Genomic DNA, 15130 nt, shown 5'->3' on the forward strand with positions numbered 1-15130 from the left:
TGTATTTTACCCCCTGTGTAGAATGGAGATGCAGGAATTGCAGCATCTCAGCAGAGATGTGAGCAAAATCCTGGAAAAGGATCGCTAAACATGGAATCTCAATGCAAATGTTCTGTTATGAATGTGGATTATTTTTGCCAAAGGGTTTATATGTATGCATTGTTGTAATACTATGATGGCATGAGGAGCGTTTATGGGCACAGCTCTGTGTGTGGAGGTGTAACTTCAGCTGGGAAATTATATACTAAAATATCTTTCCTTTTATCTTTGTGTCACAATGTCTTTGGTTACTCATGTAATTTTTAAGGAATTTTGAGAAATAGAGGCTGTGGCTGAAGGGAAATAAACTTAGCAAATCATTAACATCAACCAATATAATAAAATAGTAAGAAAGGAGAGACTGGAGTATTGAACTACTGACTGTTCTGTGTGTTTACTAAAGGACACTAGAATAGAGTTTAAAATAGTTGACTAAAACTTCAAAAGGATTACACTAGCATAGGCTTTATTAAGAATGTGCTATTTATATTGAAGCCACGAGAAGACATGCCCCAAATCCTTTAATGTAGAGTTATCAAATGCTGGTCAGAGTGCTTCCAGCATTTATTAGAACATCAGTGTCTTGTGAAAACCTTTTTAAACTTCTACCAGATTTTCTAAGATTATAGAATGATTAAGTATTAGCCAATTGTTGCACTCTTGGGAATCGTGAGTTTCTGGAAAATATCCTTCTGCTGTCTAAGAAATGAAGTCCTGTTCTAGGGAATTCATCTGGAAAGAGCATTTCCCATTTCCCCATCGCATTTCATTGGGGGCGATGGGGACCATCTGTGGAATTCCAACTACGCGGAAAACCTGGAGCAGAGATGGGCAAAAAGTACAGCAGGAGGCAGGCAGTTCTGAAGAGGTCACTGCAGTAACCTTGTTTGGAGGAAAGGTCTGCATGCGTGGGCTGACCTTCTGACCCTTAATTATTCAAGGGTAATGTTATACACTTTATGCCTATGCAGTATTTCCATGGCACAAGGCTTCTAATCATTCTCAATCTTCATATAATTTCCAAATACATATTTACTGGTACGTGATATGTGCACGCACAAACCCTGTGATTGTTATTTAGTAGGCAGCCCATGTAGTTTAAGAACATTCAACCCCAAAGTAAACAACAGCAAAAAGAAACATCCTCAGAGATTCAGTTCACAAATTACTCTCTACTGCAGTGAATTAGTAACTTGCTCTGTGCTGTCGTGAGGTGCACTTTTTCCATTTGAACCATTTGGTTCACAAATGACTTTGTACTCCACTGCTTTACCACTGTTGTGAGATTTTATCAAGAAAGCAGGTTTTTTTGAGTTACCAGTTTTCACATGAGTGTTCATTTGCTTTTGGCCATCTAGTTTGAAACTGCATGATATTCCAAGTTGCAATGAAACCCCCAACCTTTTTCTCTCCTTCCTGCAAGGTAATGAAGTATGTTCATAAATGGAGAAGATCTGGCTGTCATTTCTCTTTTAGCTTAATGTGGCAACTTGACTGCATCCTTTAAGAAAGGAGTTCTGTGTCCCTTATCCCCTCCCCACGTCACCAGATTTTATTTACAGCATGTGGTGAATCGGTCTTTTTAAGGCAAAATGAAGAGTGCCTCTGAAATCTGAAAGCAGGAGAGAATAGATCTTGTTCCTTGTTTAAAATGGTAATAGTACATCTTCTCGTAAATAGGGAAGGATTTAGAAATTACTCTGATTTTTACACAGAATATTTTAGCTTCCTTCTTTTTCACTGCATCATCTTGGAATGACCTATCTCCTGTGGGTGTTTTCTCACTATCTATTTACTTTTTTAGCCTTATTTTGTAACCTTCTCCCATTATAGCTATTCCTTTCACATTGGAGCGGTCATGTGGATGGGCCGATACTGAAATACATTTCACTGCCGATGTAGTCCTATTGTTTCAATGGAAAAAATTTCAAAAGTACAGAGGCATACCGGGAAATTATGTAGACGTTTGCTGTATTGGATAAACATTTTTCTGTCTTAATAGACATTTCATGGTTGTGGTCTACCGTATCAACACTGGGTTACAGATTAAGCTGAGAAGGTGGGCCTGTTGGGAGACCATCTACCTATTTCAGGAGGATGTCATGTTATGATGCAGAGTGTGCATTCAGAACGGAGAAGAGGTTGGGCTTACGGTTCCTCTTTGAACCTTTGTCCTGGGGGTCTCGCTTGCACACTGCATGCCAATTGTGGGAGGTGGGGAGCATGTGGCCCTCGGTGTCTCCAGGAGCAACATCTGCACGCTGCGTGTTATCAGCCAGGTACAGGCACTGAGCAACCACGATGGCTTTTAGTTCTCTTTTTAGTTCTCAAACGTACATATGTGCATTTCTCATCAACATCTTATAGTTTTGTGTTTGATCTTCCCAAACTTGCCTCAGTGTAGGTATTGCTGTTATTTTCATGGAGCATATAGTGCTCTCCTTTGTGGTCTGCAGCCTAGTGGTCCTTTCAACGTCTCTAATAAAAGTCTCTGTAAGCTCCACGTGGAAAATGTTATTAAGCAGGCCCAGCATTTCCACCAATAGTGCCAGCCAGTTTGTGCACAGAGGATGAAATAGGTCTTTGGGGCCCGGTCTGTGCTTGAGACTGGAAATGAATTTCCAGTTGCTAAGTGTAGGTGGAAGCCACAGTTAAATTCTTAAGCTTAGTCCTTTGAAATGTATTTTTTGACTCTTCCTTTAAACTTACCTGCCTCAAACTAATCATGGTAGTTACTTTAAAAGTAGAAATAGTTGACTCATAACGTCAGTACACATGATTTTTGTAGTGCCTTTTCTCTTCTACTTCTGTGTTAAAAACAACCCTAGAGTGTCTCTAGTATTAATTTCACAACTGGATAAAATACAGTATTTAATATTGACAACTCTGATTAGTCTCAGTAGAGCAATGTAAACATAAGGAATGTTTATACTGTCTCATTTTGTTTGTACTCGAGCTTTGTAGAAAATCTTTAAAAGTTGACTTTCAGTGATTGCATTAGTTTCTTGGTTTCTTTTCCATGAAGTGGAAATGAGTACAATGTACCTGCATTTCTGCTGATGGGGACACTAAAATCCTTTGAATCTGAGTGGAGTATTAATTATATATTGAAGAAGTTTATCAGACTTTTAAATAGTAAAGATTTGTGCATTTGAAAAATCAATAATTTGCTTTAGAAACAAAGCAAAAATAACCCAACAACCCTGCTCAAAACCTCAAAAAAACCAAACCCAGAACCAGTTGCAATGCCAGGTCTTGTCATCTCAGTTGTTTATGATTGTGTTGCATCCTGTTAGTCCTGGGATAAGTCTGACCTAGTTTTATGAATAAAACTTTACTCCTTGAGCATCTGATTTGTGGTCATTGAGGACACAGTTGTAGCAAATACTGAAGCCAAATTCCCTGTGCTCCTTGTAATTCTGGGAATGTAACTCTGCTGTTTTTCTTTGCAGAGACTTTTCGGACTGGAAGGGCGGACTTTAGAATTTTCATACTAAGAAAATATTTGAATGTATTATTCCAAAAGACAGTCTGAATTTCTTCTTTTTTTTTTTTTTTCCTTTTTTTGGGTGGATTTCAGTTGAAAACAGATGGATTGGGTTTCATACTGGCTGTTTAGATAGGTGCTTGTCATTCTGATAGAGAGCAAAGGAGGCTCCCTGTGTGAATGCCTGAACGGCATGGAGCCACAGGGGAAAGTGTATTATGGGTGGATGTGGGAAAGCAGGAGAAAGACAAGGACTTCACTGCGTAGGAAATCACCTGTGGGTTTTTTAGCACCTGCACCTTGGAGAATCTCTCAGACAGCACTAATTTGCAGCATAAGTACAGAAAATAGGAAGTAATAAGGCCTTACAGAAATGCATTGAAATAGATAAGCTTTCGATGTATGGCAAAACAGGAGTGGTTTTATTTCTGTAATAATTCTAGAGTGTGATAAGAAAGGACCTTGTTTTTCTTGATAACCTAAATGCTGGTAGCCATAGGAAACCTACGGAGAAAAGTTCAGCAGTATCTGAATTATATTTAAGGTGGCAGATCACCAGCATCTTACCCACTATGGACTGTAGTTTCCCCTAGGGTTTGACTGGGGGGAGGGATAGAAGGGTTCAGTTTGTCACTGATGGCCACATTGCTACTGGAATCAGTTCTCCTCAGCTGAAGGTTCATGTCAATGCAGCCGTTTTGCTGAATCTTCTGTTGTTTTGTTTGTTTGTTTGTTTTTTATTTAGAGGCTCCTGCCTGTCTCACTGATATGCCACTTCAAAATGGCAAACTTAAAATTGCCCTGATCTTAGCAAAACTGTTAGTTTATGTGATTCTGCCTTATTATGAAATCACGTAGTCTAATGGGAGGAGAGAAATTGATTCAGTTTCAGATGAATTTTTTTTGGTCTGGTTGTAATTAGAATGATGTGCCTACTCAGCTGCTTGTCTGTATTAGACTTATGTTTTTTCCTTGATAAAATCTGTAGGTACAGACAACTACAAATACATTAAATTGGATCATTCTATCATAAAGTTGTGTAATTTAAGAACTGAAGCCACTGATGAAAACTGATGTCTGGAACAATTATCTAGGTCTCTACAATTATACTACATATTTACGTATGTTATGTTTACATATGTTACAAAAAACTTTCTCATAGGCTTTTTCATTCAGGTTTTTTTTTTTTGTCATGCAGGCTTCATCAAGTGAAATCTCATTTTCCTCATGCTGTAGCACTTTTCTATAATCTGTCTCCCTTAGAATCTTTCCGATGGCATCTATTCATTTTCTCCGTAGATTTTTAAATTCTGTTGATTCTGAGTAATTTGCTTAATTAGCCCCAAACAATCTGTGTAATTATTCCAATCTGTGCTTCCCTCTCAGCTTTTGCCTGCAAGGCTGACAAATGGCAGAGGGGGAAAGGGCAGGTTCCCTCCGGTGGCTGCTGAGCCTTTGGTCCTCGCTTGGCTTCTTGCTGCCAGTTGTCTGAGTGAGTGGACTCCTTCTGAAGGAGCTGTGAGAGGATGATGAAAGTCTTATTTAGCTTAATTTAAGAAGTCAAAACAAATATCACTTGCGGCAAAAAGTTGCCTTATCTTATGATACAGGGCTTTTTAATGGTTACTTCAGTGTTCCCCAGCTTTTTATTGCTCTAGTATCAGTTTATCAATTCCCAGACTGTGTCAACTGGTGTAAGTTACTGTCTTTATTCCTGCAGGATTTAAGAAGTGCTCTAGTATCAGTTTATCAATTCCCAGACTGTGTCAACTGGTGTAAGTTACTGTCTTTATTCCTGCAGGATTTAAGAATAATGTTAAATTAGCTCGGGATTTTGGGTGTTTTGTATGAAATTTAGAGTGAATACTAACTGAATACTCTTCACATTTTGATGGTTGTTGACCTCTTTGCCTCCTGTGTTGGTTATGTTCCAGTTCTGAGATCAGACATATGGATATCCTATCACAGCTATATTGGCCTGCTAAAGCACAGCATAAATTGTACTGCTTATTTTTTATGTATTGTTTTTCTTACACATTCTAGGCTTTTCTGTTTTTCTGATAATAAAATGAAGAAAAATCTTTACCTTTCAACCTAGCCCATTCAGGTAAACATATAGTCAACTGCTGGCTGAAACGCTTGTTTGTTACGCACCTCCTCTAGACCACAAATGAAAAAATATTAATTAGATTAAAGAGAAGAGTGGAAAGCATTCTTAAATAAGAAAACATGCTTTTTAGAAGCTGGAGGCTTGCATTCAGTGCCATGACTAACGCGGGAATAGAGGCCTGCCTGTAGTGAATGTATTACTGTTTGTGTATTTAACATTAGCTCAGCATGGGAAAATTCTTCAACAAGAATACTTTAAAACTAACGTAGTGAAACCATATGCTTGAAGGCTGTTTGTAAGTGGAAATTACTATTTTGATATGGAGAGGCTGCGCTGTGATTACTGGGGGCATTCCCTTGTAGGCTGTACCTATTTGAGATCAATCCCTGATCTCTGCAGAGTGGAGTTGAGAAAAAGAGTGAAAAAGACTAGGAAAACAGTTTCCAGCTAATCTTCCAGGAAGATCATGTGAAAACATCCATATTATGGTTTTGCCTATTATTGAATATGGTAAAATGAAGAGAAGGACATTTTTCTTCCTTTGTGGAAGCTGAAAGGAAGAAGCTGTCATTCTTTACTACCAACCATCCTGTTTAAACTCCCCCAGAAAGAGATCATGGAAATGTAACTGCTTACATAAACTGTAACCTCCAAATCAGATCCTCATCACTCTTTTAACTGTGCGAGAGGATACAGTTGAACATATATGAACGACTCCTTACAGAAGCAGTTGACAGGAGAAATTGGGAAGTTCAAACAACTGTGTGACAGGCTTATCAAAAACTTTTGCCTTTTCTGTTCAGGAACAGATTTTTTTTTTTTCCTCTATCTGAAAATGAGCTCCAAGTTGGCATTTTCTGTCTGCTTTCCACTGCTGTCTTGGGTGTGAATGCAGCTGAAAATCAGAGTTGAGTTGGATGTGACTGTGGATGTTAGTACTGCTCCTCTCCTCCACAGATGTCCTGTGAGAAGATACAAATGCTGCGCTATGGGGAGTGAAGGACAGAGATAGGTTTACTGGAAAATGATCACCCTTTGGATAGAAGCTGAAGTCATTAGTTTACTGCAAATCACTTTTTAGGTCCTAAGTCATTTTCTTATAAACTTAAAACCTTTGTTCTGATAGAAAAGTTTACTTAAATGTAGACTTCACAGGAGAGTTTAAATTAGTATTAAAGTATAAATAATTTTTTTTTGTTTTAATCCTGAAATTGCTGTGCTTGATTATGATCTCTGTTACTTTGAACTCAGAGGTTTATGTCACTTACTGGTTGGGATGCTCACTGTGGAGGAGTTTGTAGGAGCAACCCTTCACTGTAGCCCTGGGCGGCTGCCGGGCAAGTCATCCCGTGAAGCCTGGTTTGCCAATGGCTGGACTTGCTTGGTCACGAAGTGATTTTGCAAGAGTTGTGCATCTCCCTCTTCTCTAAATAGGAGCCAGGGGGATGAGAGAGGGAAGCAGAACTGGCCATGAGAGTCAGCTGTTGGATGTTTGACAAGGGGTAATGGCTTCAAGTTGCGCCAGGGGAAGTTCAGGTTGGATATTAGGAAATATTTCTTTACTGAAAGGGTTGTCAGGCATTGGAATGGACTGCCCAGGGAGGTGGTGGAGTCACCGTCCCTGGAGGTATTTAAGAAACATGTAGACATGGCTCTTCAGGGTATGCTCTAGTGCCCAAGATTATTGGTTTGTGGTGGGATGTTGTGTGGGTGGGTGATGGTTTTGGTTTGGTTGTTGTTGTGTGTTTAGGGGGTGGGTGGTGGTTTGTTTTTTGTTTTGTTTTGTTTTGTTTTGTGGTTGGACTCGATGATCTCTGAGGTCCCTTCCAACCACTACAATTCTGTGATTCTGTTTACTAACTTGAGAAATTTTTTTATATTGGTGAGAGTAGCTGTGTTAAAAGTGAGCTGTTAAAAAAATTTGCTGATGAAATATTGATACAGAGTGGATAAAAATTAAGTTGTTAAACCAAACCTTTTCTACCTGTAGCTCTGTGTAAATGCCAGACAAACCTCTAGGATATATGAAAACTATTTAAGTTAATGTTTCAGAACGGATATGACCTTGCATGCACAACCTGAAGCAGTGAAAGGGTAGAATCCCCAGTATTTGAACCCCATGTAGAAGCTCAGCATTGAAAAAGGAAGCTTTCAAAATCCCTATAGTGACTCTAAGGAGTGAAGTCATTAATTTTTCTGACTAAATCTAAGTTGAAATGTATATTATGGATGCACAGGGGCTTCCAAGCTGTCAGTGTTACAGGTATTTTGGGGAAGATGTATTCATCATTAGAAGCAAAAGCAAATGAACACAACTCACTTCAGTAGTTTGTTGTATATAAGAGTATTCACAGAACTAGTATGAACAAAATGCACGGAGATTTTCTTTGATCCTGAGAAAAAGAGCAACTTTAAAATACACTGTGAATTAACAATATCATTAAGAGCTAGTTGCATTATTTAAAAACAGAAAACGAAAAGGTGTAGCAGCTGTTTAGTGCCACTTATTTTTAAGATGCATTACCTAGGTATTTTCTTCAATAACAAGTAACATTCAATTTTCCTTTCAAACAACAGAATATAACAATTAGAAGAACAAACCTGTTGTAGAAACAACGATAGCTACTTGAATGGGGCCATAATCAGTGAGTCAGTAGTGTTTATGCCCTTGCAGAATTTCTAGCTGTTCCAGTATTGTGAAGGAAATGATAAATATTTGGCCACTGTTTGGGGCCAGAATGAAATTGACCCATTCTACAACATTTGAATTGGTGTTGATATATGTAAAACTACTTCAGATAAGATAAGCAATGACATTGTAAAGATTTTTAAGGAAGCTGTCTAAATGAATAATTTCTGCTTCACATTCTAGTGTGATAATGGAGTAGTTAATTAAAGAGCAAAGAAGCAAAAGCTCTGGGCCTCCTGTTTTTCCTTGCTTCTTAGCTCTTGTGCCTTTTGTGCAACCCATGAAATTGCTTTTTCTTACAATACATGCATGCAATGCGTTCATTCTCCAGCAGCCTTCATCATCATCCTGCTATAGCTGTTGCTCCATCTTCTTTTTCTTTTTTGCTTCTAGCCTCTATGAATAATTTCCAGCCTTGTCTTCGGTTCTCTGCAGCTGACCGAAACTGGTTTTGCTGAGGACTTCAGTAAAGCTTTTATGGCTACACCTTAGAATAAATGAATCTCTGCTGTTGATCTTACTCTAACTAAGACTTATAATATCTGTTGCCATAAAACTCTCATCCTACTCCCATGGAAGCATTTGGGTTCGTGTGTGGGTTACAACAGAGAGGAGTGATGATCCTTAGTTTATAAAATATGTGAATTATTAGGGCATCCAGGATTATTTTCACTAATGTGTAACATATTATTTCATTCTTCTGGGGCCTCTATTAAGATGTAGAGGAAACTGGTTGAAGATTGCACAAAGGGTTGCAGTACTGCCAGTTTCTCTTGGGAGCTGACCTAAGTGTAATCTTCGTTATAAAATAGTATTATCAATGTGCAGCACTTACCATGTTACTTGTTGAACTAATGTAGTAAAAATATAACTAGCTATATGCCATCAGTGGGCTGTTTTCTAGATATTATTATATTTTTACTTGATTATCATACCAGAATTGGAAGGTCTGTGTAATTTTTTTAATGAATTAAAACTTCTTTCAGAATATCACTAATCATTTAAAAAATGTTCTTTGCCCACAGGGTGGAGTTCATTTCTTTTGTTCTTGGGAGCTGAGTAGGAGAAAGGGACATTTCAGCTTTTCTTGATAAAGGTAAGACAGCATCTGTTGATGAAGATAAGACAGTGTTCATTATTACGAGCTCATAGAAAGTTTGTCAATGGAGGGTTTGTTTATTTTGGTTTATTTTTTTCTAGTTCTGTGCTTTGTAGTAAGTTCAATGTGTGATAACATAACTTGTATTTGGAATGGAATGTGTAATTCTGCCACGGGTATCAGTAAAGGCTATGAAGATAAGAAAGTACCTGTAGATCAGCATGACAAAGTGAATAGCAATTTGTTCTACTGCTGGAACTTGTGTCATTTTCCATATGCCATAGAACTGGCCTGCCCAAGTTCACTCCATCACACTTGCACACATTTGTTGAAAAATCTTAAAAACAGTAGAGTTCTGTCCATGCCGCTTCTCAAAGAAAATATATAGGCTTGCCTGGTGCTGTCTGTACCACTCTGTATTGTCGTATGAGAGTGCAGAGGTTTGATGTGAGGAGAGAAAGGTCTTGAGATCTATTTTAATTCAGATATGCCTTGAAAAGTAAGCGGCAAATGCCTATCCCACTTCTGCTTGTCAGATGTAGGAGACAGAGAAGGGCATAAAACTCTGCAAGGCTTCTGAGAGGCATGGTTTCCTCAGTGTCTCTTGCTTTGTGTCTGATGTTTTATAAATTTTGTAGAATTTTGTAAACTCTGTAAAACCTGCAAGAAACATTTAAAGGCATAGTGTGCAACTTAGTGTTGACATCTTAATTGCAGTTTTTGACACAGAAATCAACATAGTCTTTCCTTATTTCCATTGGCAAATTTTGAAGCATTTTTCTAGGTAAGTTTGATATAACGACCGCAAAGAATGGGGTTGGTCTGGTTTAAGAGTTACCACATGTGCAGCAGATTGACCATCTGTGTATCCTTTGTGCAGTGCAATTCAGGTAGGGGTGCACAAGCCTGTTTCAATTTCTATTCAAAGGGGCTGGAATCCATACATGGTCATTTACCATTCCTCATCTGACAGAGGCTGTGGTCTCTAATTGAGGGTGGTAATGCATTTTAAGGAGCACAAGCTGGTCACTGCCTATTGTGTGACTATGTCTGCAGATCCACTTTTGACTTGTTCAGCATGTGTTTAACTGGATGGTAGTATGAAGGCTCCAGTTGTACGTTAACGTCCAGCTTATGAAGCGTGGCAAGACATAACCCTCCTTCTTGAAAGTTACATAGTTTGTAAAAAAGAAAGACTTAAAACTCTAACAAACTTGAAGAGAAATCAGATTTGCCAAGTCAGATATGTGTGTTTGTGCTGATGCAGCTGATTTTGAGGTTTTCTTTGTAAGCACTATACAACTCTTTTTGAGCAGTAATTTAAAGCAGCATAATCATGCCAGTATGTATGGATGCAGTTTTTAATCAATTTACAGATGCGTGTTGTTCTATGGCCTACTAGTTCAGGGAATGAGAAAGAACCATAATCACCTTCATACCCTTATGGTTGGGTTAGGTAGACATTAAGAGTTACATTGACTTCTTGCTTACCCAAAATATTTTAATTATATGTTTTGCTATAAAAATGTTCTTTTAAATTCTTTGACTGGTTTCTGAATTTAGGCATTAGCTTTGATCTCTTATCCACTGATAAATAAAAAAATCCCCTTATTCCCTTGAGTTCAGTAAAATCCTTTAAATTTATCCTGGTGCTGCTGTCCTTCCCCCACCCCTTGCGATGTGTGAAGCTGTTGCCAATCATTTTAAATGTTCACATTTTGTGATTTCTTTTTTAAAAAATTTTGACTCGGCATGCATAATCTCAAAAGTTAAATTGCTTTTGGATAGATTCTCAATCAGTCATTAAAGGAGAAAGAAATTTTCCTCCTGAAGTGGTACATCTCTTGGGGGACTTATGGACTCTTAGTGAAGGAATGTGTTCCAGTGTTGGATTGCTAAAGATGCAGGGGGGAAAATTGCTATGCTAACATACATGAAAATGTATTAATAATAATTTACAGATAAATTAATATGTCCTGAGCTTAATCTCATTCTGGCAAAACCCATGTTGAAGGAAATGAGAATTTACTGGGTTAGGATCTAATTCAGTCTATCTGATTATTATTTTTTTTCTTTCTTTCTTTTTTCCTCCCTTCTTCCCTGCACTGGAGCACTCATTTAAAGTAACAGCCTGAAATATTTAACAGTACTGTACCTACTGTGTTAATTTGAGGGTTAGAGGCAAGTAATTTTCTTCCTACCTTGTAAGACTCAGTTGTCTGTATAAAGCACGGTCCTCTGAGGAAATGCTGTTGCATTTTCTGAACGTTGAGCAGAAGTTATTCCTCCTTAGAGATTGCTCCATGCTTCTTGTGCATCCATTAAGCCTTGCTCAGCGATATATGTAATAGGCTAGATCCGACTCGCTGCACTTCTTAACTCTGTTTTGAAAAAATCAGTATGTTGAAGTCTCTAGGGTGTGTGGTTTCCCGTGGGTGCACGGACAAGCAGCAGCACTTTGCTTGCTCTGTGTTACCTTGTGGGAGTGGAAGAGCTAGGAGTTCACGCTTCAGTTTATCAGTACCCAGTAGAGTTTAAGAATCGCACTTAATGGCAGAAATTCCCAAATATAATCAGGGACAGATTCAGTTTCTGGCTGTGTTGACTCACTGCTTGTGTGTAGCTATGGGAGGAACTCGAGCTGTACAGGCAGGATCAGTTAATGGTATCACTGGGAAAAAAAACCCCATAGTTTGTGAGCTCCGATGCTTCCTCATATCATGACTACTTCTTCAGCTTAAATACGCTTGCAATGACTGCAGGCTTCATGAAGAAAAATACATTAACTGTGTTCCATGCCTCCTACCCACAGTCTGCTCTGAAAAGACTTCCCTTAAGTAGTAATTTAGCTTGATTTTCAACAGTATGCACTCCTGTATTGTGCACCGAAAGTTTAAGTCTGTAAATTTTGTCGTGCTCCAAGTTAACGTCATAGGCTGGGAAAACTCAGGTCCTCGAGAGAGGAGGCTGAGGGAGGAGAAAGGCCAGAAACTGTCCTTGGTCTTTCCCTATGTCTTCCCCTCCCAGTTTTGACAAATTGTAATTTTTTAAAATCACAACATAGTTCAAGTCTAAACCCAACAATCGTCACCATGTGCATCTTAATTCTTTCTTCCCTGACCGTTTTTTAAAATCAAGAAGCCCTTGGGGGAGCAGCACTCAGCTATTTGTCTGTTTTATGGCAGAGCATGTGCTTGCTCTGCTCAGTCTTCCCCCGAACAGAGGGCTGTGTCAGAAAGCAAATGCTGTCCCCAATAATAATATTTGCCTCAAAGGAGCTTGACCTGCTTTGTGATGGTTTTGGAAACAAAATGTGAGAATAAGTGTTACATCGCAAATGAATCAAGGAAAATAGGGTTGCTGTTTTCCTTAAATGTGAACAAGGTCTTTAATACTGCTGAAATGTTTGTTTTGCTGGGGGAGGTTAACTTTCCAGGAAGCTGGATGTTTTCTTGACTTGTTTATTTTGGATATTTCCACTAATTTATTGTAGTCTAATTATCAGAATATAAAGCCAGGCCTCTGAAACAGACAGTAACTGCAGTTGGAAAGATTCATTGTGATTATTCCATTAAGAGGGGAGAACTGAGTGGCATCTCTGTTTCTAGGAGAGAGCTGGCAGTGGAGTCACTGAGTCGGTGAAGCGTCTGATGGTTTGTGACTCGAGAACCATCCTTCAGTAACTGTTCTCGTGATTTCCAGTTTGTCAATGCATAACTTAGTTGCGCGTTGTAATGTAGAACAAATATCAACATAGCAAGGCTGGTTCTTGTAGAAAATTACACACAGGAACATCTTGTTACCTTTCCTGTTTCATATTCTAAAAAAAAAAAAGTAGTCCATTTCAGTTGACTTGTAAGCAATTTTCAGCTCGGAAAGGTGACTACTGTAAAACATAAATGCTGGGGAATGTATCTGGTTAAAATACACCTCTTTCCCACACTGCAGCTGATTTTTCTTTTGTGTCTGAAAGGCAATTAGCACAGAAGACGGAGGTTGGGGGAGGAGTGGATGTTGCTGAATGGAGTGGAACAGGTTACTCATTCTTTAGAATAGCCAGAAGGTAAATTCAAGTGCACTTGAAAAACCACGCTGGTAAAATACCCCATGTGTAGTTCAGGCTTTTAAATACAATGTTTACTATTGACTTTTATATTGGGTTGGAGAATGAATCAACTCCCGAGAATGCACTGGAAAAATACTCTGTGGAGGATGTTAAAAAGCGGCAGTGTAGGCTGTGGTGCTTTGCACTCTGCAGTCACTTACATACAAGTGTGTATGTGTGGTGTTTTCTGCATATTATATACATATAGGCTTTACTATGTACATATATCTATAATATTCTGTATACATATAGAACCTACACATAACCAGATATATATGCATATTTTTGCATACATATGCTTATATATGCATATATGTATGTATGCATATACACATGTGCATATATATATGTATATGCATTTCCTGCCTTCTGAGATATTTCTTGCATCACCAGCTTGAGAATCTCTGCACTAGTCCTTGTTACGCATGCACATACGTATATAGGCATACACATATATGTCTGTGCACGTGTATAAACATCTATATATGCACACACATTTATATGCTCACATATATATGTATATATGCATATATGTGCACACATATATATGTACACATGCACCCAAAACATGGCCTGGGAAGATCGTCTCCAAGGTTTTCCCTTCATATCCATCCACGGATACTCTCTCATCACCAGTACTAATTTGAAGGGAGTGATGTTTAATTTGACCAGGTGAGGAGGAGGCGACAGGAGTCGGTGAGGGAGTACAAGAACCTTGTTGACAACTGGATGACAGAATCCTCTGCTGGTAGGTGAGGTGCAGGGTTTGTGAAGTCAGGCTGAAATGGACCAACTTAACTCCGAGAGAATTTGGTACTTAAAGGGCTATTTTTTTTAAGCAGGAGAGGAAAAGGGACAGAAGGGGTTGATGGTAGATGCTAGACCTGTAAGGACTGAAGTTTGGGATAGGTTGGGAATGAGATTCTGTTGTGATGTATTTCTATTGCAGGAGGGGAAGAAGCAGGAGAAATAGTACAAAAAAACTATAAAAAACCCCTAAAGTAGAGGAAGGAGAATTAACAGTTCTTGAGAAAGGTGACACAAAAGTTTGAAACCAAAGACTATTCATGGAGAAGTTGCTGGCCAAAGTTTTAGCTGTAATGTGATTTAAAAAAAACCCCACTTCTTCAGGTATTTATGAAAAGATGAAAATAAGGTAAAGCAAGTTGTGGTGGCAAGGGCAGGGTAATGTAACCTTTGCAGCCTTGAGGGATCACAAGCAGGATGTAAACACGGAAACTAAAAGCACCTTATCTTGGTACAGAAAGTACGATTTGTGTCTCCCCTGGCCTTGGACGCTGTGAAATGCCAAACAGAAGTTGCTCTAGCCACTGGGAGTGGAAACTAGCCTGTGACATCTTGGGAAATAATGAATAATTTTCATTATGAATGCACATCTTGTGGATCTATGGAGTTGCAAATCCACTGCTGAAAGGGTGTAGGGTGGTAAGTCCAGAGGAAAAGAGGAGGAAAGGGAGTAAGATTTTGGTCTGCTCAAGTTGACTAGAGCTGACTGAGACTATTTTAGTTGAATACTGACATATTAGCATTAAAATAACTGACTGTGTCAAGAAGTGTTGTCTACTAGAATAGCAGAAAAC

At 38.7% G+C, this 15130-nt stretch overlaps 1 long non-coding RNA gene across 1 annotated transcript in view; it reads left to right on the top strand.

Moving 5' to 3' along the window:
• The window catches only part of LOC106887245, a 96093-nt gene that overhangs the window by 42658 nt on the left and 38305 nt on the right, over positions 1 to 15130 (top strand). Inside the window, exon 2 of the long non-coding RNA XR_001411835.1 lies at positions 9351 to 9421. This is a non-coding gene — a long non-coding RNA (uncharacterized LOC106887245). The remainder of the gene's footprint in view (positions 1 to 9350; positions 9422 to 15130) is intronic.

The sequence above is a fragment of the Calidris pugnax genome, unplaced genomic scaffold (assembly GCF_001431845.1).
Source record: "Calidris pugnax isolate Ruff unplaced genomic scaffold, ASM143184v1 scaffold34, whole genome shotgun sequence".
Classification (NCBI taxonomy): domain Eukaryota; kingdom Metazoa; phylum Chordata; class Aves; order Charadriiformes; family Scolopacidae; genus Calidris; species Calidris pugnax.